Source organism: Alexandromys fortis, unplaced genomic scaffold (assembly GCF_014885135.2).
Source record: "Alexandromys fortis isolate MF-2015 unplaced genomic scaffold, M_Fortis_MF-2015_v1.1 scaffold_33, whole genome shotgun sequence".
Lineage (NCBI taxonomy): Eukaryota > Metazoa > Chordata > Mammalia > Rodentia > Cricetidae > Alexandromys > Alexandromys fortis.
In genome coordinates this window covers 4,355,239-4,382,079 of record NW_026067917.1, presented here as the reverse complement: position 1 = coordinate 4,382,079, position 26,841 = coordinate 4,355,239, and the positions used below count along the sequence as shown (strand labels likewise).

At 44.6% G+C, this 26,841-nt stretch overlaps 1 protein-coding gene across 3 annotated transcripts in view; it reads left to right on the top strand.

The window, feature by feature from the left end:
- Window positions 1–354: 354 nt before the first annotated feature.
- Window positions 355–26,841, top strand: part of Lypd6 (LY6/PLAUR domain containing 6) — a 114,812-nt gene continuing 88,325 nt past the window's right edge. The window contains exons 1-2 of one of the 3 annotated variants that reach the window (XM_050139975.1): window positions 363–505; window positions 1,093–1,160. The gene's annotated coding sequence lies outside the window, so the exon portion shown is untranslated. Of the gene's footprint in view, window positions 506–1,092; window positions 1,161–21,222; window positions 21,242–26,841 lie in introns of those variants that run through there. The other 2 variants (XM_050139974.1, XM_050139978.1) reach the window with 2 other exon arrangements.

Genomic DNA, 26,841 nt, shown 5'->3' with positions numbered 1-26,841 from the left:
GCATAGCTGCTGGCCACGGTGATATGCACGGCTTGCGGTAGACGGGGTCGCGCGCAGGAAGGGACCTGCAACCTGAGCAAACAGATAGCCGTGGATCCTCCGTGGGAACCGGCTGGCCGGACAGGTCCCGAGTTCCCCCTTTTCCGCCACCTGTGAGCGGCGGTCTTCTGCCCGAGTTTGCGGACTTGGCGGCGGGGCCGGGTCCCCCGCTAGTTGGGCGGTGCGCGCCAGGCCAATGAACGAGTCCCGCGGAGGGCTCGGCTCCTCCTGCACGCGCTGATTGGCCTCACGACCCTCGGGGCCGGGCGCGAGTGGGAGTGGCGCCCTCCCCCGCCCCGCCGCCTGGCGCGTCCCTCCAGCCGCGCTCGCGCCCTCCTTCTCCTGCTGCGCTCCCGGCTCTGGCCGCGCGCGGGCGGCGCTCCGCATTGCACACGCGGGGGGCGCCGCAGTGTTCGTGGGATGGGGCAGCGGGCTACCTCTGGCGGCAGGGACGCGTGCAACCCGGGTGAGTGGAGGGGGGACGGTCCGGGGAGGAAGAAGCACAAAAGGGGGCTCTGGGAGTAGGCGACCTGGCGTGCCACCCGGGCCGGGACTGTCCTGCGGGGTTGGAGTCGAGGCCACTGAGCTCTGTGGCGAGCGGATTGCTGAGGGCAGCCGGCAGGTCGGGAGTGCGCCCCGCGCTCTACGGGGAGGGTTGCAAACGTCAGGAGCTGCCAAGTTCAAGGCTAGGGAAGCTTCCCGAGCTGCGGGCGGCCTCGCGAGCGTGCACGCCGTACTCCCGCCGGAGTGAGTTCCCGGGCAGCGGACTGGCCGCGCCCCACGTGTTGCTGCCGGGCTTTGCCCACCCGGGGTGACTGTGGTAGGCACGGTGTGTTAGGGTACCGCCTTGCTGCTGGGCCCCGAGACCACCCAGTCCGGCGACCCCAAGTGGGAACTGCCTGCAGAGAGAGGGAGAGGGGACTTAGCATAGACTTGATTTTTGTCCCTTTCTCAGGTTACAGTAGTTGAGGCGATTCCTATTTGACTAAGCATTTATTTTCAACAGAAAGCAATCTATTTGTTGGTTTATGATACATTTTGATCCTTCCACAGACTCCTGATTCTGTCATTTGTTTCAAAAACTTGATGCCTGGGCAAAGTTCTATCCAGGATGGTCACAGGTATCTTTAGCATGACAACCAACATGTTCCCTGGAAACAACAAAGACTTGTTTTAACTTGAGGGTACTGGGGAAGGTGCAGCTGTTTGTGTTAGCGCTTTGGTGAACAACACTGACCCACACCATAGCACAAAACAAAAAGGATAGTATTTTTGTCGCTCGCTTTGGTAAAATACCCAAGGTGTGACTTCCAAAATTCAGTTTTGTTTGTGGGAGGAGAGGGATTTCAGATTCTCCAGGGGAAAGCTGATTTCTTGTTAAGTTAACTTATGTTTTTATGGACTCTTTTCTGGACAGCCATCATAGACACCAGGGCAACGTACTTAAAGCCATTACGTTTTCTCCTGAGTGACAGGAGCTCTTAAGTGGCTGTTTAAAAATCTGAATCTGTTCGTTCCTGATTTCTGTAGACAACATGGTTCTATGTGCTCATGTATACCCCAGTTTGCAAAAGGTATTTGTGCAATCGTCCATGAAACTGTTTAATGTACATTGATGTTAAGCCCCTTTAAATGTAAACCATCTGTCCCTTTTTGGTTTTAGTTTGTACCTCGTCCAAGCGTGGCTGACTGAGGGAGGACTTAAAAGAGGCTTCCTTGTTTAAACAGCGGTTTACAGCGCTCCGGTCTTGAGAACGCACGCACGGTAGCTTTCCAAACTTGTAGGCACACAAAGCTCACTATGAATTGCGTGTTGGTTCCTTGGGTGAAAAATACCAGAAATGTTTTCTGACCCACCCAGAAGGTTAGACATTGTTCATGGGGCTCTAGTTGGAAGCTGTTGATAAGATTTGTATGGTGAGTGTTTATAGCGTGACATGCATGAATGGGGCTGATTCTAGGTGTGTATGAGAAAGAAAAAAATGATAGCATATATTGTATTATATGGTATATAGTATAAGTGATACATTGAAATATCTGTGAGGAAGTAATGCTATATCAATCACTCCCATTCTCTAGATGGAACAATGGAGGCTTTCAGATTGATTTTTTTTCCAAGGTGAATGGTAGATCTGAAATTAGGGTAGTTTCTGAATTCTTCCTTTGCATCATCTCTATGTCTTTTTAAAATTTCCACCTTTGTGACTTACGTTCTGCTCTTTGCTGATCTTGGATCTTTGTACCTCTTTGGATTTTCCAACCCATGACTTCAGGACATTGTGAACCATTGCTGAATGGTTCTGCTGTCACTTACTGAAGCGTGGCTGCTGAAGGCCCGAGGAGAACGCCAGCAATGGCTTTTAGGAACCTCTGTTTTCACCATAACTGGTGGCTAAAGATACAAGCAGTCAAACCCTAAAGAATGACATGCTGGCTGCAGTCTCAGGAAAATCCGGTGGCCAGCTAGTGCCAGGGGTGTCTGAGAAGCATTCACAGTCTCTTCCTGGTGAGCAGAAACGCCTCACCGGTTCTGCGGACAATTGACAATGAAATCACAAGTGATTGTTTCGGTTCTGTGATTCATATGTCTCAAATCAGCCTAGAATTACTATGGGAAAAAAAACTGTCCAGCAGCAAAATGTGCTGGAGAGATGCAGCGGAAGATAGTGAGAGGGCGAGAACTCGTTTCTTTTTGCTTGCATAGAGTTGACAGATTTCTGCCTATTTGGTTATTTATTAAGAACCCTGAATTTGTAGATCTTGTCTTAGAAAACCATGGCTGAGAATATTTACTTGGGTTTTGCCACAATGTTTATCGAGATTTCTGAGGTTCATTTTGTTTGCATTAATGTAGGTGTTTACTGACTTTACAAGTACTAAGTCTTAGGTAATTGAGTGGGGTTTGGGTTCAAGACTTGGCCTCGTGTTCTGTGAGATTCAGAAAGAGATCCCACATTGCTGTGTTTCAGTTCCCTCCTAGTGCTGAAAAACGAACCTGTTTCATGCAGTTTTTCCGATTTGCTCATGAAGTATTTATCGATGCCCTAGTTGTAGTGGCTCTGCTCTGGGGGCTGCTGACAGATACAGTCTCGCACCTGACTCTGATGTAATGCATGTGAAGTCTCCAGCATGGGTTGTGATACCTAGGAACGCCCCGTGACTGGTAGCTGTTGGTACCATCCGCTCCATTCAGGAGCTGTTCACTCAGTGACTACCATACAAAACAGATTGTAGGATGTAGCACAGAGTGGTTTCAGTTCAGCATGGGACAGGGTGTGCCAAAGAGAGAGGTCAAATACAGCATCATTCTGTAAAACGGAGTTCAGTGCTGACATAATGGGGAAAACGAGGAAGATGCTTGAAGATCAAATGAAACACAAGAAATCGAAGAATATGTAAATTACCTTTCAGGGACCCAAATGTAGTAAGAAAAATAAAGCGCTTAGACTCAGGCACTTTAAAACACTGACTACGTAGGGGAAAAGTAAAGAAGAACGTGCCTACGTACGTGTAATGACGGGGACTATTTGAAGGGCTGGCTTATTAAGTTATTATTATAATCACCTTGGAGGGTGATATATTCTATGAGCCATAGATCTGAGATAACCTGAAATGAATCTGAAAGGGTCACTGGGATAGATGTTCAAGACAGTTTTGAAGCACACACGTCATGCAGTGAGGGACTGACGGACTTTTATAGACCAAACAAGTATGCAGAGGCCAAGGGAGATAAAGCCGAGTGTAAATGACTTGCTTCTGTTTCTGCTGAGTAAGACTCCTGCACTCCGACTCCCCTAAGCAGTTCCCTGGGGGTAATAGATCAAGAAGTGCCGTGTGCTCAGAATGCTCCAGGCCTGATCAACAGGCTAGATACAGATAGATCACCACGGCCAGATGGCCGTCACCCAAGTGCGCGCAAGAGATTTGGTTCATAAGGCAGCTCTTTGGAGCACTAGTGGGGTGTTAGCTGGTGTCCCCGCAGGACTTCTCTTAGGAAGTTGGCTTCAGGAAGTGCCCTTGGGCCATCACATCGGACGGGAGACGGTGTCCTTGTGTGTGACAGGGGCTTCAGTATTAAGAGCAAACAGATGATAGCAAATAGCGAGTTATTTTGGAAAAGGGGGATTAGGATTAGGATTAGAGATTGAGGGGGGAAATGAGTTTGTCCCTAAAATGTTATAGAAACGTAATTTTTTAAATCTTTCCAAGAACCCTGTTAATTGACATGTCCCAGTTTCTTCCCTATTCACAGCCTTTTGTTAGGAATGGGAAATGGGCCAAGAAACAAGCAAGCAGGATCCATAGGCACTTCGGAGTGGACAAATAGGCTCTTCCGAGAAGTGGTCTGGATGTGGTCGTGTTTAACACTTGCAGATGTGTACAGATGATAGTTCGTGCTTATGGTAAGGGCACACTGCTCACGTGACTCTGTGGACCAACTTGATGGACGGCCCGAGTGGGAAGAAATAGAGTAAGATTAAAGTCACAATGAAGATTGAAAGTAAGATTGGAAAAGCAGTTCCTAGTGTGTTTATGGGGCATGGCTTTAAAGTCTGCCCCCAGCAGCTGCCAGCATAACCGGGTGGCACCTCTCAGCTCTCCTTTATAATAGAAATATTCAAGTCAGTGCGAAGAAAAGAGGAGCCTATAGAACTGCATTGGCGTGGTGCTGTTTTTAAAAGTATGTAACTGAGTGAGTTTATCTAATTTTCTCATATCTGTTCACCTGTCAATGCAGAGAAAAACCTTCAAAGTATCAGCAATGTCTGCATTGTTTTCAAGTGATTTTCCTTGTCTTTTTTTAAAACTTTAGTATATGTGTGTGTGTGTGTGTGTGTGTGTGTGTGAGAGAGAGAGAGAGAGAGAGAGAGAGAGAGAGAGAGAGAGGGAGAGAGGGAGATAACATTTGAGTGTGCAGGTGTGAGTGTGTGTGAGCGAGGGATGACATTTGAGTGTACAGGTGTGTGTGCGCAAGAGAGAGAGAACATTTGAGTGTACAGGTGTGTGTGTGTGTGAGAGAGAGATAACATTTGATTGTGCAGGTGTGTGTGTGAGTGTGTGTGTTTGAGAGAGATAACATTTGAGTGTACAGATGTGTGTGTGTGAGAGAGAGATAACATTTGAGTGTACAGGTGTGTGTGTTTGTGCGCATGCACACGCGCATCCTGTGCAGAGCACAGAGCTCCTTCTACCCCTTGCCTTACTGCTTTGAGATAGAGTCTCTCATGATGCTTGCTCTTTCAGCTAGGCAGGGTCAGCCTACTCACAAGTGCTGGGTTGATGGGCATGCTCTGCCATGCCTGACCTTTCACGTGAGTGACAGCAAACCAAACTCAGGCCACATGCTTGAAAAACAGATATTCTTATCCCCTGAGCCATGTTCTCAATCCTTAATCAAACATGTATCGCTACAGTGCTTGTGATGCTTTGCTCTTAGAAAGAACCTTATTGTGGAAAAGTATCTACTGCTATAACTCTTGATTTTACAGTATCTTTCTATACAGGCAGACTTACTTGAGTTGGGATCATTTTTCCTGCCTCTGAACATCCATGGGTATGAGTCTGACCACCAACCTGCTCTGGGTTCTTTCTTTCTAAAGAGCAGCATGTTGAAATGAGTGTGTTTGTGGGTTTTGTTCAGCAATAGGGCTGCTGTAGATCTGTAGATTGTCACAGCTGGCCAAAACCTAACGGGATTCTGCTCACTGTGACTCTCTCTTAGGATACAAAGAACCAAGAATGTAACCTAAATGAAAACAGGGGCCAGTCTCCTTCTTACCTCCTAGAAGAACTAATACTTGCCTTGGTACAGCGCATAGAGACATCTCCCAGGAATAAATACTGCTGAGTGTTCTGGATTGAATGAAGGGGCTGAACGCCTTAGGGATCCACAGCAATATAATAAGGAGTTCAGAGCTATCTATCCTCTGGAGTAACATGACTCACTGGTCTTGATTTAGTTTTGTGTCTGATTATTTTCCTGGCTCTTCTTGTATCATGAAAGTGGTCAGTGTTTGTCATTGTATACTCTCTATCGTGATTTTGACTTCTGATATATATTTTGCCATTTGTAACCCTCTCTTAAGTGTCTACAATTGGAGATTGTTACTTTCTTTGCTCTGAATTTTGTGGGTCCCTGAGTCCTTGGTTTGGATTCACCTCATTGCCACACTGTGGTTCCCTGTATGTACCTGCCCAGTTAGCCTTGAGACTTTTGGTAAACTCAAGTTTTTGCAAGGAAGCATCCACACTATTGACTATTAATCATTGATTTTTGATGGCCTGAATATTGGTACCCTTCCCAATCCGTGTGTCAGAATCTATAAACAAATGTGCCTGTGCCAAGAAGCCGGGCCTTTAGTGCTCAGTGCCCATCTATTAGTGCCTCCACAGAAGAAATCAAAGAGAGCTTCTTACAGTCAGTCATGTGAAGATAAAGAAACAGGGTGCGGTCTGAGAGGCAGCGCATGAACCCTTCCCAGGCAGCTCATCTACTGGCTCCTTCAGCTTGGATTTCCCAGCCTCTAAATCGCTAAGCAATCTGTTCCACTTGTTTGTAAAGTGACTGTCGAAGGCATTTTGTTATGGCAGTGTGGATGGATTAAGACAGATATTAATACTCAATTCCTACAAGGGATTCAGGAGTCCTTGCGTATTGTTTCCTAACATCAGCTTCATCAAGGGATTTGTGGTCAAAAATAATAGTCCAGATAGTATCGGACAGACTCTTCGCAGAAGGAATGAAGATTTTCATCTTGCTTTGGTATAAAATGTGCTGTGTATGGTATGGCACTCTTCCTGTCATTTCAGAAAACTGGACGGTGGGGAGTCAGATAAGGGCACACAAATGTTGAGTTGGTGCCCAGGATCGTGAGTGAGGGTTTGGACTAAGTAGTTATTAACTGATAATAGAATGTTAAGAACGCTGGCTAAGAGAGATAATGGCTTAAGGGACGGGATCCTGCTCCCAATTATAGTTCCAACTAATTTGCCTTCAAGACCGCTGTCGGCCAGCCCAGACACTATATAAAGCAGAAAGTTCTAGAATAAGTATTCCTTTTTGAGAATCCTTGATATGGTCCACACAGTGCAGCTCGGGGGTGAGATTATGACAACCATGTTGGATTGGCTCAGGGGAAGATCATTAGACTTAGCAGCTTCATCCTCCTAGATACCAAGGTCTCTACAACAGCTCCACAGATAAGTCTTCCAGCCTTCTACCCACAATGGGCATGCCCAGCTTAGAGACTCATGGCTATTGGAGAATGCCTAAGTTTGAGGTACCTTTGACATTTTTACCCTGGGTTGCTATAATAGAAGATCTAGACAGATACCTGAAGTCCAGTTCTAATGTAATATACGTAGTTATTACAAGTAGAATGAATTTGGGTTGTTTCTCATGAAAAATAAAAAATATAGCAAGCACAGCCATTGTTATTTGCAAAGCAGGGATTTAGATAGAAAGTATGAGCTTAAATATGATGCGATTCCCTGTCTCCTCCCCTGTATTCCCATCTGCTTATTCTTGTTCTCCTTTGATAAGAGGATACAGAGAAATTTTATGTTAAAAACTTTTTAATGTATTTATGAATGGTTATCACAAAATGAATATTGGGTGTAAAATCTTGATATTTTATAGGGCTTTTGTAAGCCTTAGACATAAAATTTCTTAAGTCCAGGATTGTACACTTACCTGTGCTGATTTTTGATTTCCTTTACCCCTCTGTGTTTTACTCTCATTTCTGCTCTCTTTAAAACAGTTGCTTCCTCTGGGCGGTGGCTCTTTAATCCCAGCTCATAGGAGGCAGAGACAGTCAGATCTCTGAGAGTTTGAGGCTAGCCTTGTATTGCAGAGTTAGCTCCGGGACAGCCAGGGCTGCACAAAGAAACCCTTTCAGGGTTTTTTGGGGGCAAAAAACAAAACAAAAAAATTGATTCCCATCAATAAGAATATTCTTGAATATTAAATGATTAACTAGCAATGCATTTAATAATGTATTTGAGAGGAAGGATTTAAGGTGATCATTAAAAGTATATCTTTTAATTTTGTTTTTGTTTTTGAGATTATACCTTAACAGTTTAATTTCCCCTTCCCTTCCCTTCCTCCAGACCCTCCCATCTAAACTTCCTTGTTCTCCTTCAAATTTATGGCCTCTTTTTTACTTATGGTTGTTACATATATGCATATATGTAACAGCCACATATACACATATATTCTGTTCAGCCTGTAAAATGTTATGTGTACATTTTCAGGACAGATCTTTGGTGTTGCATAACCAATTGATGCACTCACTCTTCCCCATAGAGGAGCAAATCTCCCACCCCAGCTTTCGGTTGCCTGTAGTTCTTTGTGTAGAATTGAGTCTTCATGGCCTTCTCCCCATTCTTGTGAGCGTATTTATGGTGTTGTCTTTATTCAGCTCATGTTGAGGCAGTCACGTTGGTGAGGCTTTATAGTTAGGAGACATAGTCTCAAAGCTAACTCCCTGATCCTCTGACTCTTGGAGTCTTGTCTACCTCTCTTCCACATTGTTCCCTAAACCTTAAATGTGGGTGTTGTTTTTTTCTATGTATCTATTGGGACTGAACTCCACAGCTCTGCATTTTGATAGGTTGTGGTTTTCTGTAGTGGTCACTATCCATGACTGCAATCATCTCTGGGTGTAAGAACGAAGAGGGTCTTAAGTCAGTGAGAGGGCTGTTGGTGACCACCAAGGCTTGTGTGCCAGACTGCACCCTTAGGGTTATGGCGCCATGCTATGTGGTGCATAGGCACCACAGCTGGGTAGATCTGTTGGTGAATTTCCTCCCGTGGAAGCTTGAATGGCACCTTTAAAGCCAGTCCTCAGGGGAGGAACATTCAGGTTAGTTCCAGCCCAGGAGTCTCTGGGCCCTGCATCAGAAGCACACCTCAGTTTCCCCGACATTTTAATGTTCTAAGAAGCAGAAGAAAAAAAATTACATAATTTTTTCCTTTTCCATTCCAAGTATATGATATTAGCAATTGTGCATGGTATTTTAAGTTTTCTTTCAAGACGTCCAGAAATTCCTGTTCCTGTGTGACGGTACAGATATTCAGATAATGTACACTTGTTTTCACCTTGAGTTCTTACCTTTTCTTCCTGTCTCTGAAACTCTCCGTCTACAGCATTGAGCCCGCTTGTGAGCACTGGTGTTCATTTTCCACGGCAGCTGGGCTGTGTGCGTGTTTGGGGGTCGAGGCTTGCTTGTGCTCCTGTGCTGCCTCCACCAGCTGCCTTCCTGCGTTGCCTGCAGCAAATTCTTTTCCTCCAGTTTCCCTGACTGGCTGACATTTAGTGAGTTGGTCACCCACTGTCTGGACTTCATTGCCTCAAACAGAAAGTCAAGGGGCTCTGCAATTAAACTTTAAAGTCCCATGTGAGCGGGAAACAACATAATTTCTTTTGACATTTAAAACTTCCTATTTCTGCTGATCTAATGAAAGAGTTCTGATGGACGGGAAGTGAAGCATGAATTGGGGGTACAGTCCAAATGCAGTATACAGGAGTTCTGGGTTTCCAAGAGCATAGATCTACAATAAATAATTGAAGGACTTGTAAATATTCCTGAATTATTTTTTTCTTTTTCCCTTGTAAGAATCTCGCCACTCTTTGACTTGACAATCCATATGGACTGCATTGAATTTCTTAGAATGTTTCTATCTTGGAGAGAAAAAACAATCTACTTTCAATTATTCTCAAATACTGCCATTTAAAATACTGACTTGCATAGAAGTAATATTTGGCATTTATGTGGTGACTTTCTGTAGATCAAAGGACCGTATTAGAAATGCATGCCTTTTCTTTTATGTAGAACTTCATAGAGACACTTTCTTTTTATCAAATTCCTTTCATGAGGAATCACAGTCACCCAACTCAGGGAATTCACAGCCACGCTGCAGCAGTTCTGATTTGTTCTGTCACTGCTTGGTCACGCGTGGCCTTCTATCGTTTCCTAGTTGACAAACCCTTTTTCCTTCAAGCCCCAGTCCCGTGCGTCTCCCCACAGAAGCCTGGTGTCCTCGTGTCCCGATTCCCCCATCAGTGTCCGTTTAAACTCTTCTGCATATCCCCGTGTTTGACGTGACTGGGATCTCTCTCTTTCTTTTGCCTTCAACCTAATTACCTATATAGTGGCCTGATTCTCTTGGATGCCAGCCTGAGCACCTCTTCTAGCACAGACAGAGCCTCAGTGGAGACACCGCCTGGAATGATAACTTTCACAGAGAATACCCATAGAGGGTAGGTTCTCTGTATGATGGCAGCCGCCGCCTAATTTTGGCTTCTGGGTGCCCAGGAGAACAAAAGATCGCCCAAGCTGTGGATGTCCTTCCCAGGACCTTCCAGCCTTTGTTCCCTGGAATAACTTCCAGGTGTACAAATGTCGGGAAACAGACTCAAAGCTGTGGAAAGTTACAGCTGACATCTTCACAGATAAAAATAAAACCAGGCTGCATTGTACTTGATACCTAACCCTGCTAAGCTGTGTAAGGAGTTTCTATTAAAAGTTCAAAGAAGACAACAATGACCCTTTTCCCCATTCAGACAGTTATTCCCTTGTAAATTTTTTGCTAAATCTTCATTTTACCCATATCTTTAGTTCGCTTTTGAGTTTTAAATGCAGACCCTGTCGGGTGTTTCATCCTAGATACATAGAGGGCGCTATAGCAAGGTTGTTCTATGTGGGCAAGATAGCATTGTCCTTCCTGTGCCCTTGAACATCTCTTCCAAGAACCACCTCTCGTGAAGCTCCTCCCCATTGTTGGACAGAATAACACCCGTGGCCAAGGTGCTTTTTACAAACAGAGGCCTAGACGAGAGCAGACCTATTTAATACCCATGGCCAGCATTGCTCATGTTCACTGTCACAGTGGCCAACTGAAATGTTTAGAGGAACATCTGGGGATGTGTGGCTTCTCAGTTCTGAGGAACGATGCAGGATTCAATTCTCCCCTTGCTGGTGCTGCTATTTTTAGATGCTGGTAGGTGAGACAAACGAAAACATCATGATGTGGAAGACATCTTCTCCCCAAGGCCGGTCAGATCAAATCTTCCAGATGAAGGGCGACCCGTCCCATAAGGCGGAATAGCATTTTTCAAGGCTGTCTGCAGTGGTACCTCTTTCTTGGTTGGGGAGCTGTGCTGGGGAGACCTTGGCTAGAGGGGACAGATGCAGCAGGCAAATGGCTTTCTCTAGCTTCTGGGTGGCTCTGACCTTGCGTGTGGGTTTTGATTCCCTCCTGGAGTGGCAGAGAACTAGATCTGATCGAACACACAGTGGGATGGAGATAACGTGGAGAAGGCACTGATGGACAAGTGACGGTGACAAGTGTCACCTACTTTCTCGTCGGCTTAACGAAGCTTTCTGATCCGATGCTATCAAGGGAAGCCCTAGAAACAAAATCCATCCATCTTGGTATACCATCCCACGTTCAAACTGCTTTTTAGACAAACCACTGTCTCAACTCCCAAGTCTGGATTGGCATGCTCATCAGTGGAAAACAGGAATCTAGCAGGAAGTTAAGGTCCAGAGATGGTCCAAGCAAGAGAAACGAGACAGACCCGGACCCAGGAGCCACTCCTTTCTGGTGAGAGACCATGGAAAGGAAGGACAATGGATTGTCACTCATTTCTATCTAAACTCCCATGCGGATTGGTCAGTACTGACCAGTTGAAGGATTTTGGCGAAGCCCACTAACTTCTTTGAGTTTCAGTTTCCTATTTGTAAAATTGACCTCAGCATTTCCAGAGCAGGATCTGTGGACAGCCCCAGCTTCTGTGCAGAGGGGTAGGAAGTAGAAAACTATGTAATGGTGGGTCTGGTCTCTTAGCATGACCAACAGCGTGAAGTAGAAGGTCATGACCTAACAGTGGTCAGAGACAAGTATGCCTGGAAAAGAGTAAGTTGAAACGTATTTTCTGTTTGTTCGTTTGTTTTTAAGTTGCAGGACTTTTAGTAACTACAGATATTAAATATCTTCAAGAGGGCACACTGTGACTGAGAATTCCTGGATTACTTTACAGTGCCAACTCATATTGTGTGGTTGTTCTTGTGGCCAGTGATGTGTGCAACACAAAATACCAGACCCTCTGATGTCTCAGATCTTTCTGGTTTTAAGGTTCTGTGAATCTACAGCAAGGCAATCCGTTTCTTTTCCTCTTTCTTTTGTGGCTAGTCTCTTTGCCTAGAAGAGTGTGTTATCTGTGAGCCTTTTGATTAGAAATTCACTCTGTTAGAAAAATCCCTGCTTTTGCCTTAACAGAAGCCCAGGTTGAGAGAGCAAACCTGCAAGCTATGCATTTCCCCTTATTTTTATACTGTAGACTGCATTAAGTCACAGACAATTTAAATACAAACAATGAATTCTTCAAGTACATGCTCTCTCTTTCTCATTCTCTCTCTCTCTCTCTCTCTCTCTCTCTCTCTCTCTCTCTCTCTCACACACACACACACACACACACACACACACCCTTCACAAAACATCGAAACATTTATATTAATAGAGAGGATGACACTTTGGAAAAGAAAATGTATAGAAGACTCAGGTTTCATTCTGAGCAAAGCTGCACAATTAATCATTCGCTGTACCATGGAGATGGAAAGATGAATACTAAACATGTCCAGCGTGTGCACCATTCTTCCCTGTGGCGTTACGATTATGGAATGTATTTAGCACCCCCCTTCACACCCTTGGGTTTTGTACTGGCTTCTGTCGGATATGTCGCTTTTAAGCAAATAATATTTTTAATGTACTCCTTGATAATTCCATAATGCGTGCAATGCATCTAGGTCATAGTCAATACAACCCCCCCACTCCTGTTACCCACCAGATGCCCACAATCCTATTATCTCCCACCTTCGTGGCTTGCTCTGCCGTAACCCACTGTGTCCAGCATGCACACGACTTTGGGGCACAGGCCACTTATCTCCATGTGCTCCCTGACAACAAATGACCGTCCCTCCCTCAGCAGCCGTCACTCACCAATAACAACTCATCTAGTGGTATAACCTCCTGAGTCCCTTGCCCAGCCAGTAAAGGATGCTGCCTGGCTTGCTTTTGTGCTGGTAGCCATCGTATCTGAGTACATTAGCCACGCCATGTACAGTAGATGGGATTTCACATCTTTGTTTGCCGTCACGTACATTTCTTCTGCCCTTGCAGCTGCAGGGCTCTCTGAGCTTTGCGTGTGTGTGTGTGTGTGTGTGTGTGTGTGTCGAGTATTGATATAAATGTCTGATTTATGCTTGACCACTCCTAGTCTTTTTTTTCTCAGCACCTTGACCAGTAAGGAGTCTTTTCTGCCTAATACAAAATAAAGCAAGGTAAGATGAGAAAACGTCTTTGACAAAGATTGAGAGCAAGACTATGGATATAAACAAAAGTATTTAGAAGACAGTTAACATGTTCATTTAGCAAAACTACAGTGGCAGGTTCTCCACTAGAAGGTAAAACCTCTGTAGCTATGGGCTTTGACCAGGGTTACCCTATCAGGCATGAGTTCTATCCTTTGGAGCAGATCTTAAGCCTTATGGGGAAGCAGCTGGTTACTCCCAAAAGTGTCATTGCCACTGTCCCAAGGGCATGTCTTACCTGGCAGACCTATTTTAGGATGCCTGATCTGCTGGGTCAACCTAGTTATGACCATCCTTTCTGCAGGAATCTGCATAGCATCTTCCAACACGGTGAGACTAGGTATCAGGATGGTCATTGCTAAGTCAGTTCCAGCTTGGGTTTCCTTATCAGACTCTCCTTGATGTGGTAAAGTGCTGAGAGCTCATAGGACGTAGGTGGAGAGTGGAGGCGAGTAAGATGCCAGGGGAGAGCATGGCAGGATCCGCCCTGACCTCTGCCTGTTGAACTGGTACTTCTTGTAAGGGTTGTTGGGTGTGGGGGTCGTATGTGGTCTTTGAGTCAAGAAGGGAAAGATCCATACTGCCCATTTATCATAATTTGTCACTATCCTGTGTGAACTTTCTGGAATTAGAAAATGTAACTCTTTGCAGTAACTTTTAGGTAATCTACAGCAGGTACCTAAAGTTGGGCTATCATTTACTTTTCGATTTATAATTTTAAGAACTAGTTTATTAGATAGTGTTAGGGAAAACATCAAAACCTGATGACAATTTCTTTTTCCTGGTTAAGTTTACATGCTACACTATTTCAAATATTTGGTTGGTTATCCTCGCCTTAATTTTAAGTTTTAAATAGTTGTATGCAGTTCTGTGTTGTTTGAATACAAAGTCACACGTGATGAAATGCTAGCGTTCCTTTTAGGTTTCCTGTTCTTGTTTACACAAACTAAGACTATGTCATGTGACCTAGCTATCCCACTCTGGGTATATAGCCAAGGGAAATGAAATCAGTATGCCAGAGAGATATACACGTATCCATGTATATTGTGGCTCTGTTCACACTCACATAGGCAACCAGCTGAGTGCCCGTCAAAAGAACACAGAAAGAAGTGCAAGACATGAAACAAACTAGACACATAATAAATATCGTGCTTTTCTATGAATGGTAAGGTATTTGACTTGAAAGTAGAATAGTAAATTATAGAGATTGGGAAAGGGGTGGGAGGGTGGAGAAAGGGAAGTCTGATTTGATCAGTGCACACGGTACAGATGTATGGAAACCTTACGCTGAAGCCCATTCGTGTGCACAGTTAATATGTATTAATAAAAATAAAACCCCATAGATCAAAACTGAATCAAATGTTTTTTAAAGATTCTGAAAATAGAATTAGTTATATCCATCCACTTACGTATGCTTTCAAATTCCAAGTTATGTATAAAATTTCATCAATACTTGATCACTTTGTTTTTCCAGGTTATAAAAGATACGTTAGGGCTGGTGAGATGATTGCACTCCTCTGTAAGTCTTGACAGCCTGAGTTTGATCCCCAGGACCCAGAGTAGAAGGAGAGAACTGACTCTCAAGAGCTGTGTGTCATGGCATCCCTGTGCCAACATTTACACACACACACACACACACACACACACGCACTAGCCTTTATAACATGGGCTTACATCTGGGTCCTCTGCACCCTTGACCCGTCTGACTTGTCTTGCAGGGGAGTCTCCCGCCCGCGTATCAGTTTTTCCATTTGTTCCTCCAGCTGCAGAAGCAGCCTTTCCTGTCTTTGTAAACACTGGTGATTCCTTATCACTCATCGCTGCGCTCAGGCGGGCAGATGCTAGGTAGTTATCTGATGAGACACTCTCCCCGGGTGTTTGCTGAGTAAATGAACAGATTACTTAATGAGCGGCGCTTATTATAATTGTCCCCACTTTCATGCCAGCTATGCGGCTGCTACCTGGCACCCCACACTATTTTACTTAACAATTAAAAGTACATTTTTTATAACTCACAAGCTTGATACTAATTAGTGTTTCATGTTTACTTTCATGTTTTCTAAGATGCACAGATAAAGTTAAGAGAAGTCTAGGTAGAAACTTTGGCAGAGGTTACTCAGCGTTGAACCTTGTGTCCCTGTGATCAGCACTGAGCCGCAGCCGCTCTTGAGTGTTGGAAGAGACCTGAGTCTCCTCACGTAGGGCTGAGATGCTCCCCCGGGGTCTGACAGACGTGCCATAAAGCCACTTGGTAGGGTGTGTTTTGGCGTGTTTCAGCGCTTGCCCTCTGGAATTCTCAGCTGTTTTATGGATGACAGATTTCCATAAAGTCTTCTATAGACTTTCAAATTGCCTGCTATGAAAAGGAATCATGTTTGCATTTGGTCTCCACTTAATCACTGAATTTTTATAGACAGCACCCAATGTGCAGGGAACTGGAGGCTCCCTAGCTGTTTTTCAGGTTTACCGATTTGCGTGTCTCTCTCACTAAGGACTGATTGTTGAGACATAGTCCTGTGTCTTAGGGTAGATGGGTAGGACCAACTACCATAGACTTAGTGCCTCGAATTACAGACTCTTACCACTCACTGCTGTGGAAGCCGAGGAGTCTTAAGATCACCGTGTGGTCAAATCTGATATTTGTTAAGGGCTTTCCCCTGGGCTAAACATGGCTGTCGTTTTATTGTACCATGATATGGCAGGTCTAGAGAGAACGAGGAAAGAAGTGGTTTGTTCATGTTTCTTCTAATAAGAGCACGGATCTGACTGCTAAGAGCTCTACTTTGTGACCTAATTGCAACTAAAGACCCAGCTCCAAGTAACATCACATCTCCATCACATGGAGATTTAGAGTTTCACTGTATCCGTGTATGCAAGGGCAATCAGTTTATAGGACGGATGCATATAGCTTCCCCTTAGGATGGGTGTAGGGGGTAGGAAGAGACATTTCCTTTTCTAATGCATTTTTTTTTTCTGTCCCACAACGCCCTACTTGAGTGGAGCTTCCGTTCTAGAAAGTGGAAGATAAGGAACCGGAGACTCACGTGACAGACACATGCTGCGGAGACCCTAGCGTGACGAAGCTAGACTCTCTACATACAGCCTTGGAACTGTAGCTAGAGTGAGGATGGGGGCACTGAGTTTTGGAGAACAGGAGGAAGCTAGAATCTCTAAATAGGACGGTTTTGGTACTGTAGCTACTCTAAAAGTGTCACCTGAGAGCCCAGAGCAGCTGAGAGAGTCCTGTAGCCCTCTATGGGAAGAACCTTCCTTCTGCCTTAGTTTGGATCTAGAGTGTCCCGCCGCAGATTGGCACTGCTGAAAGTTGGTGAACCTTTAGCAGATGAATGAGGGAAAGAAAATTTAAGTCATTGAAAATGTGTCCCCAAAGGAGCTCATGGTTTCCTTTTACACTGGGTCTTGAGGTGCATTAAATTCTGCCATGTGTTCCCACTGTGATGTTATGCATCACCACAGGTCCAAGGCAGTGGGGTTAGGTGCTTGTGGACTAAAATCCTCCAGACTAGGAGCACAGTCAACCTTTCACTTTCAAGCCTGTTGTCTTAGATGTTTGTTAGAGTAACAAAGCGTATATATCATCTGGGTAGAAAATATCTGGGGACAGCACATCTGGCTTGCTTTCTGAGTGGAGCAGAGCGGAAGTCAAGTGAGCCAGAAGGAGAGCACAGCTCTTAGGTGCAAAGGGTAGGTAGGCTGTTTATCCTGCAAAACTCTAGGGGTTGTCATATTATCGTATTACACAGTAGGTTTTGTATTGAGGAATGACCTGATTAAATGCATGGTTTGAGAACTCACGGGTTCCTGTGAGGATCAGTGATAGGCACGTGAGGTTACTGAAATAATTCAGGCCGTGTGGCTTGCTTAGATCTGGCTGGTTTGGGAGGAGGCGGTACAATGGTGGTCACTGACTATTCGGAAAGAGTAGAAGAGCTAAGATTTCCCGCAGAGTATGACGTGGGCCGTGAAGGAGAAAACAGAATCAAAGACAGTTCCAGGCTTGGGGGCCTGACACCAGGAAAGTGAGGTGTAAGGAGAATCGGGCTGAGGAGCTTCAGCTGGCCTTGGTTGGACTCCATAGACTTGAAGTACCTGTTGACTTCCCAGGAGAGATATGGAGTTGTTGGGTGCAAAAATAGATTGAGTGTGGGAGACCTGAACTATAGGCGCAATTTTGGGGGGGGGGTTTCCAGCCTCTGTAAAAGCCATGAAGAACCATAGGTAAATCTCAAGAGCAGGAAGGTCAGATCTTTCTCTCAGAAACACAGTAGGGGTAGTGAAGTTGTATGGCTGCTTCTTAGGAACAGAGAGACGTTGGAGTTGGTAGACGCAAAGAAATGGAAGACCTCCGTGGAAAGTGTGTGTGTTAAACTGGTTCTTGCAGATAGCTGCAATCTGGAGGGCTACACATGAGGGGAAGGCGATCTGTATCTAATGCCAGAGTTAAAGTACACTGCCACCCCTTAGTGGCAAGGTAGGCAGGAAAGCATGCCTAAGTCACAGCGTGTGTTATGGAGTCCCTGCTCAGCCAGCATCCTGATCCCACAGTAGGTAGGTGGTAGGGAGACTGAAGGCTCTCTCCCTTCTTCAGCATCTCCCCACCCAACTCCCTGGTAACAGCTTCCTTTCTTATCCGTGCAGCTGGTGTGCCCTGCCTTGTAGTCGCTGGAGACCGACGCACGGGGAATTTTAGGCACATAGGTTATCAGAACAGCTGTTTCCCAGGTTTTTATAGACTGTTTATCGGGAGGTCATCTTATCTTGCAGAAAGTGGCCTGGAATTTGAATTTAGTTTCTCTCATCATTTCACATTCTTCAAAGTAACTAGGGAAAAAAATTTAATTTGTTGGCAACTTTCTCTTTTGTTCTTAGGTTTTAGAGACATGACAATTTAACTCTACCTTAAAAAAAATTCTAGGGGCTTTTGCTTGCCTGGTGATGAACCTAAAGCTCACCAGCATTTTAGCATTTTCTCTGGGACTTTGAAGTCCTATTTCTTTTTAAAGATACATATATTCTGCATTCCTTTTTTTATGCAGCATGGTAACTAAAGCTAAAATGAACCTCATAAAACATTACAAAAGACTCCAGCCTCAGAACAAATGGTTAGAGAAATTTGCCTTCTGTCCCGCATCTCTTCAACTCTTTGTTAAAAGAAAAGAAAAAAAGAAATTGGGCCTGGCACTCAAGTCTTGTTGCGTTGGGCGTTTACAGTCGCTCCTAAGCTGATGATGAAGGAGCCAACTAAGGGTTTGTTCACTCAGTTTCCCGCAAGCTTCAAAAACAAAACAGAACCAAAGTAAAACAATGAACTTGACGCCCCAGTGTGGTTGACACTGTTTTGAACGACCAGGGTGTCACTCTGCATCTGTTCGTGCCCTCTGGGAAGGTGCAGTGGAACACCAGCAGGACCCATTGATCCCTGTCTGTGTCTGTTGAGTTCCGTAAGGGGCCAACTGCAGAGCCTGAGGATGGATAGATATAGATCCCGTGGACCCCCCAGAAAAGCTTTCCTTTCTGTTCTACATAACAAAAATGTTCTGCATATGTACCAGTGCGTATGGTAGGTGCTAACTATGTGTGACCACTGAGCACATGAAATATGGCTACGGAAGAGCGGACTTAGAATTGATTCCACTTTAATTGATTTAACTTAGGTCGTCACTCATGGCTGGTGTTGGCTGTCCAGCAGTGACGGTGTGGTCTAACTTGACAGCTCAGCTTGGGCTAGTGGGTGGATGCCCGCACTACTTCTACCCTGCTGAGTACCCAGAGCAAAGCTATTAGTGAGTGTTTATCACACACGAGGTTCTGCCTGTCTGAGCGACACCTGCTCTCATTTGTAGCTACTGAGCCTCAGAGGTGTGGGCTGGACTGTACCAACCAGTGAGTATCAGGGGATGGAAGAAGCAGGAGGACTTGGTGACTGGCATGCAAGGAGATGAGGTCATTGTTACAGTCGTAAAGGCCTCCTTTCTGCTGCAGATGTTAGAAGGCAGCCTACTCTGCTTAGTGTTTTATTACTGATTGAGTAAGAGAATAATCCCAGGGAGTAGATCTTAGAATAATCGGAGATATTATTTAACTAGTTTTTGAAAACAAGACTTCTGTGGAAGACCTAGTTCCATGTTGTGAGGAGGTTTTCAGGTTCGTAAACACCCTCTTCAGATGCTTATTAGTTTTTTAAAATAGTAAAGTGGATTATTGAAGCCCTTAATGTATGCCTTTCCGGAAATACAGAAGGCATATGCATTGCTGTGAGATGGGGTTATTGAAGAGAGTGAGAGAAAGCACAGCTAGGATTGGGTCCCAGCAATCCAAGCAAGACTCAAGTAGGTTACTAAAGTACACAGGGCCTTAACCTCAGAATTCCTTATTCAAACATTGATGTCGTTAGTGTAGCAATACAAACTGGATGTCCAAGGATAGAAGAGGCTGGGCAGTGGTCAGTTTTGATGTTGGAAGAGGCAGTCTTGCTGCTGCTCCTCTGCCCTGTCAGAAGCATTAGAATAGAACTTTCTGGAGAAAGTGTTTGAAGGTTTATTGATCGCTATTTCTGTGGTCTTTCTCCTACTCCAACTCATAAAACCAAATGGAGCCAGTGTGCCAGGAACACATGAACATGTATGTTCATGTGCCTCGCTTGCTACAGTATGGGTCAGCCACATCCCATCTGCCTGCTGCCATGTGTAAATAAAGTTTTATTAGAATGTGGTCATGACCATTTGTTTAAAAGGCACCGATGGCAGCTTTTGCTCTGCCATAGTTGAGGTGAGTGGCCGTGACAGACATTGCATTACAAAGCCTAAAATATTTATTGTTTGGCATTTATAGAAAAAAATCCCATAAAGGGTTGGGACCCATAATATATGGAATCCTCTCAACTTCGTTTGAAAGGAATCCAGAGATAAAAGAGAACTGTAACTTTGTGGAAATGTCAAAAGAAGGCTTATTGTGAAGACGGGGTCCTATTGCCATTGGGTTTTGAAGGCACCACGTACAGGTTCTAACGGAGGAGGCCATTCCACAAGGGTGCTTGCGCGTCCTGCTCTTCGGAAGGATTAATCTACTGTGCTTGAATGCAGTCCCCCTCCAACCCTCATGCATGCATGCATTCATTGCGCCTCCAGCATGTTTCTAACTAGGGCATGCAGTCATCTAAACCATTTCTTTGCTGGCTCTTGGCAAAGTAATCCCAGATTCTGCCACGAGCTGTCGGCATTTTGGTACTAACTTTGTCGTATGGAAATGCTCATTGAGTGGAATGTTTATAATTGGCTTTTATGGAGTTTATTTTAAGTATAATCATCTTACCTAGGCACAACTTGAAATTTATTCGCGTGTTCAGCCTAATTGTGGGATAGAAGAAATGATTGTTCCCGGATGGAAACCTCGCTGTATTTCAGGAGCCGTCACTTGCAGTCGGAAGGCTAGGGCGTGCATTACCATTCGTGCCTTTTTAATTGATTAGCCTTTAAGGCTTCTAAAAGCCTTTAAAAGTTGTTTTGTCAACATTAGACCAGCTGCTGTGTAATTATGGGCGTTCTTCTTGCAGTTAAATTCTTTTAATAACACGTTCAATCTGCCGGTGCCAAAGTGCTCTGAACCTGTGATATATACTAGAGAGAGCTGTTGCTCTTACTTACAGATGGTTGATGCCATTTTCTGGGCAACTCTGTAGACTTTTCTCGGAAATTTTAAAGATGAATTACTTCACAATGAGAGGCAAATGAATCTGAACATCAGGTTTCTCCTCCCCCTGCAAAACTTCTTCCTATGTGACTTGAATTTTGAACCTGATTCGCCCAATGTAAGTATACTCATTTTAAAATTACCCACCTTTTGAAATCGTCTAGAGGGTCCTTCCTTTGACTTCTCTTCAGTGTGTAAAGCTAAAGCTCTGGCACTCCACAGATGGTGGTCCCCGTGGTGGGGTTTGGGATTAGCATCATTGCTATGATGAAGAGCCATGCGGAGGGCTAACACTTTCCTTAGAAGAGCTCATATGAATTTTGTGCTATCTTTTGCCTTCTTTTTAACAAAGTATTTATTCTAATTTTATTTTATTTTATTTTATTTTATTTTATTTTATGTGTATGCATGCTTGTCCCGCATGTGTGCTGTATGTGTTCTTGGTGCCCGTGGAGGTCAGAAGGAGGCATCAGATCTCCCAGGAACTGAAGTTACAGATGGCTATGAACCACTATGTGGGTGATGGGAACCTAGCCCAGTTCTTCTGCAAGAGCAACAAGTGCTCCTTCCCGCAGAGCCGTTTCTCCAGCGCTTTTGTTCTCATTTAAGTGAGTTCTATTCTAAAGTCAGACATAGAAAAGTCTAATTAGAGGGAAAGGACTCAGTTTGAAGGATACAAAAAAGGGCCTGGGTATTTCTGGTCCAGATGCCCCTACACGGCCAGTGTTTATTTCAGGAATCTTGCACTAGTGACTGAAGCAGGCAAAACTCGGTCTATAATGATGGTGACGGTAGGGGTTCCTCCTAATAGATCAGACCATGTCCGTGACTTCTTGGTAGCATTTTAAGAGGCAAACCATTTGACGTTGAGGTCCAGAGTGTCCACGGTGGTGGAAGAGACTAGGTAGGACTAGAGTGGCCTCCTGTGGCACAGTGACATAGCTTGCTGGAAGGAGAGCGTCTGTTTTGATGGAAACACCACAAGGTCAGTATGGTCCCCTCCATTACCCATGCTCACCTTTTCCTTCCTCGCGGTGTTAGGGCTTTGGCAATGCTGCTGACCTTTTGCTTTCGGAAGTGCCATTCTACTTCAGGCTTGAAGTTCAAGAATATTAATGGCCTGCAGACCTGGAGACGCTAACCTTGGAAGTATTGCTTATATAGTGGTAGGGCAAGCTGGAAATTGATCTTCCTGTACCCACTCACAATGCACAGGTTTGTTTGCCTTGGCTGCCTCTGAGCCCTGAAAATTGGGGCGTACAGTGGGTTTGAGGAACCACACACTGGTAAGTCCAGAGTACTTAAGTGCTCTGAAGTACCTCCTGAGACATTATTAGCAAGAACACTAGAATTTACTTAATTAAAACTTCCCTGTAACCGAAATTTTCTCCATATGGAACAAAACTTGCTGCTGGTAAATGGCTTTAAAGATACATTGAATGCTAATCCAGAGTGTTGTAAATAGTCTAGGCCAGTCAGCTAAGATGGGGCCAGGAAAGCTTCTGTGAATATTTAGTTGGTTAGTATTGTGATATATGTTTTTGGTAACATTGTCTTTTGCTAAGTTTACATGGGTGTGGCAGAAATTAAATGTCTTCCAGTGTTAATTCCAATTAACTGCATAAGACATAGACTTCTAATTATCATACAGATCTTAGTGCAAGCGTTTTATATGTTTTTTTTTAAAGTCTTACATATATATAGTTGTAGACAATGACAGACTATCTTTTGGTGGTGTTGTTACAGTTTCACTCTTGTTAGTGTGACAAAGCAGTTTGCTTGGAGTAACTTAGTGGAGAAAGAGTTCATTGTAGCTCACAGCGCAGGTCACAGTGTATCAATGTGAGGAGGTCACAGATGCAGGAGCCCTAGACAGGTGGTCACATTGTAGCCACAATCAAGATGAGGGAGAGCGTGAGTGAGTGTGTGCTAGCTTGCTTGCTTGGGTTCAGCTTGACTTCTCCATTCTTTCATAGTTCAGGACTCCCTGCCTAGGGAATGTTGCCACCCAGAGTGGGCGGGTCCTCCCATATCAGTTAACTTAGTTAGTACAACGTCCCACAGAAATACAGAGTAGAATTCTTGAAGAGAGAAACAGATAGTGAAAATGCTTTTAAGATGGGGCTATCTCTGGACCTTACCAGCAGGTACCCGTATGTATTCTGCCCCTGTTTCATCTTTCTTCTTGGTAGTTTCATGCATTTTATTTCAGACCATGGGAATGATGTGATCAAACACTCCCTGTGATGTGCAACTTCCGTGGTTTACTCCACTTTGAAAGACTAGCTTGTGGCTCTTACCAGCCCCCGGTCCAGCCATGTTGGGGCATGGAAGCCAGGGCCACAGTTGGCATCAGGCACCAATACGCACCAGTCAGTGTGGCCGGTAGTGGGACCTCGATGACCTGGCATTGGTGGTCCCTTTATTGTGTATTACAGAAGAATCACTATAGGTGGAGGAAGAACACCCCCAACCCCCTTGCCTCCACACCATGACTACCCGGCCTTTTCTGGTCATCTTTCTTCCTGTTACTTCTGTCCTGGATGCTGTTCTCCCTGCCATGGTTTGGTGTGCCGCGGTCTGTGTGCAAGAAGAGGTGCTGGGTTGGTGAGTTAGAGCTGTTCTTCTCTATCTTTCCCTCTGCTCCCCACTGGCCTCATTGTCCTTTTTGTAAAGCAGAAGGAGGTGGCGGCTGAGAAGAAGGCAGGAGAAAAGGTCAAATGGTGATGCTCACCATCTGCTTCTGGTTCAGGAGATGGTGCCCTTTTTTAAAGGCCAAATGTTTTCTTAAGACGAATGGCCCAATCCTGAGCCCCCATTTCATGCCTTCCTTTAGAGATATTTTTTTTCTTTGACATAGGTGTGGCGGGGACTAGTTGCATTTGGGAGTTTTGGTTCCTGATTTCTTTTCTTTATCCAGGTTCATTTGCATATGCTTGAGCCTGAGAAGGTGTTAAATTTTCAACACTTAAAAAAATCTAGGCAGATTCTGTGTAATTCCGCTTAAGTAGGAGACACTCACTTCTCTTCCTCCATCCAAGGTAAAGGTCTGAGCCTATTTGTGTTCTGCCTCTGACGGCCATTGAGTGGTGGGTGCACTCCCCCAGGATTTGAAGGTGGTGTTCTGAGCTCAGGCCTGCTTACTGCACTTCCCCACTGACTTTGAGCTTCCTGCTACAGAGAGCTTTAGGAGCTTTAACCTCAAGTGCCCATGCCTCCTGCTCATTTGTTTGCATTGCACTTTTGCAGACAAGGCCCATGGCCCTTTAGGCCCGAGAGAGCATGGGGTGCTTGCTTCTCTGATAGTCTTTCCCAGGTTTCCATTAATAGACAGATATGTCAGTGATGACCTCACTGGCACGCTAACATGCATACTTTATTCTTGTCATCAGTGGCGAGCATATTGCCTGGGAGCTGCTTCTCTGGGCTTGATGACTGATATGACCATTAAATAGCCCCAAAGGGTAAACTACACCGGCTTCAGCACAGATGGAAAAAAAAGAAATAGCCTGCCATTTTAGTGTTCTGTGTAGAAATCCCAGAGCTGCATGAAACTTAAGGTAGGGATAATTCAGTTCCAACTGCCTTCCCCCCTCCCCCCTAGTCTTTGCTTTGACACAATAGTAGAATAAATAAATCAATCAAATTTCAAAATATTTTTATTGTATGTGTGTGTGCCTGTGTTGTGTTCCACATGTGTGCCAAAACTAACCAGTTTTTACTGACATATTGTATCTCTGATTTATTCTTTATGTAATATATTATATTTAAAGAAAAATTACCTCCTTGTTGATAGGAAATAGAAAAATTGGCTTTTTTGGAATTGTAAATGGGTTTCCAGTCTATTCTCCCAGAAGTGAGACCAAATACTACACTTGCTATTTCATTTAGTATAACATTCATTTCTTGAAACAAGCATCAAATATTATTTCTCAGTATGGGGATATAGAAGTGTAATAAATCTACAATAAAAAGTTATGGAAGTCATGCCAGATGCAGACACAAAATTAGGAGCAAGCTAATCAGGTCAGGCACAGTTTTCACAAAGATGATTCTTGGAGTAGGTTGTCTATGTGAAATTAGTGTACCCAGCAAGGGCAAAAAGGAAGAACGTGAACGAAGTCGCAGAGTAGAAATCAGGGTGGTGACCTGGGGGAAGATATATATGACTGTGGTTAGGTTGTGGGGTAAAGAGAATGCTTACCTGTTGGTGTAAGGACAGATATTTAGATTGAGAGCCAGAGCAAGCAAGCAAAGAGAGAGCTTTCTATTCCCGTGCCCTTTATTTAAACTTCTGGCAAAGGTGTGTGGCCCAGATTAGAGATCTTCCTACCTCAAAAGACCTGGGTGGATGGTGTTTCTTCCCACCTCGAAGATCTGGATTAGATGTGGGTCTTCCCATTTCCCGTGGTTTAAGTAGATAGAACTCCCTCACAGCTTTGCCCAGTTGTTTGTTTGGGGTGGAGGGTTAGCTGAATAGCCACCACAGGCAGTTATCCTGTGGAGCTCAGTGTTTCCCATGCTAATTGGAAGAGTAGCCACAAGGAAAGCAGCCAAGAGGAGAAAACTAAAGGAGCCCAGGGTGGAGTCACTGGCTTCCAAGATAGCAAAAGGAGCCAGGAGCCGAGAAGCTAGAAAATGCGGCCAGCAGCCTGTTAGAAACTCCAGAAGGAAGGTGGAGCTGCCAACGCTTGATTTCAGCCCAGGAGGCCCTTTTCGACTTGGAATCTCTAGAACAGCAAGATAATGTTTGTGCCATTTTTCAGCCACTAAATTGTGGTCATCGGTTGCAGCTGCAGTAGGAAATTCTTATAGCATATAGCATAGGGAAAGAAAACTCTTTTTCTGTCCACCTTAGTCCAGGTGCTGAGGTGCTCACGGCAAAAGACAGACTGTCAAGAGAAAACACCAGATTTATGTAATAATTTTTGTATAAACTGACAACTTTCATGAAGAAATGAAGACTCAAAGCGACACCTGAAACTGTTCTTATGCTAAGCTTGGTGAAGAGTGGAAGGTCACAGAGAGACATCACTAGGGAAATGGAGATGATTTAATGGTGTTGTTGGAGGAGGCTGAGGAAAGCCTGGTTAGCCACATTCATCTTTGACCTATGTCTTCACGAGAATGACCTTCTTAGCATAGTGAAGGAAGGGCCCACATGACGGTCTTCTGACCCCTGGGAAGGTCTGTAAAGTCCTTCTGAGGTATTAGCAGTTTGCTTCAGAGAAGCAGATATGGAAGGAGAGGGGAGAAAGCAAGAGAGTGGTGTTCTCAGAGTATTAAAGATGCCATTCGGGGAGAGGATGTTCCGAGCATCCCCAACATGCATTTGGCACATAGCTAGGACCAGTTTTATTTGCTTCTCATCTGGAGAAATCAAAGACTTTCTTGCTCCTCAGTCTGTCTCTCGTGGTGATTATAGTTCATGTCTCTGAACGTCTCATTGTGGCAGGCTCTGTGGCCAGTGCCTTGCCTTGGAATGTTGCTTGGTTCCATCATTATCCCTGCTTGAAATCCCAAGTGAAGAAAGCAATGCGCATCGTAATTTAGTCATCTCTAGCTCACCTTCCCCAAGAAGAGATGCTTCTGCTCAGAAGTGAGGGCTACAAACGCCGTTAATTGTGTTCTCAGATCACCTTCATAGAATGTGTGTGCAGTTATCCCAGTATGTTGTGAGGTGTGAAGAAACTGGGAGAGGCAGGTTCGAACATCGGT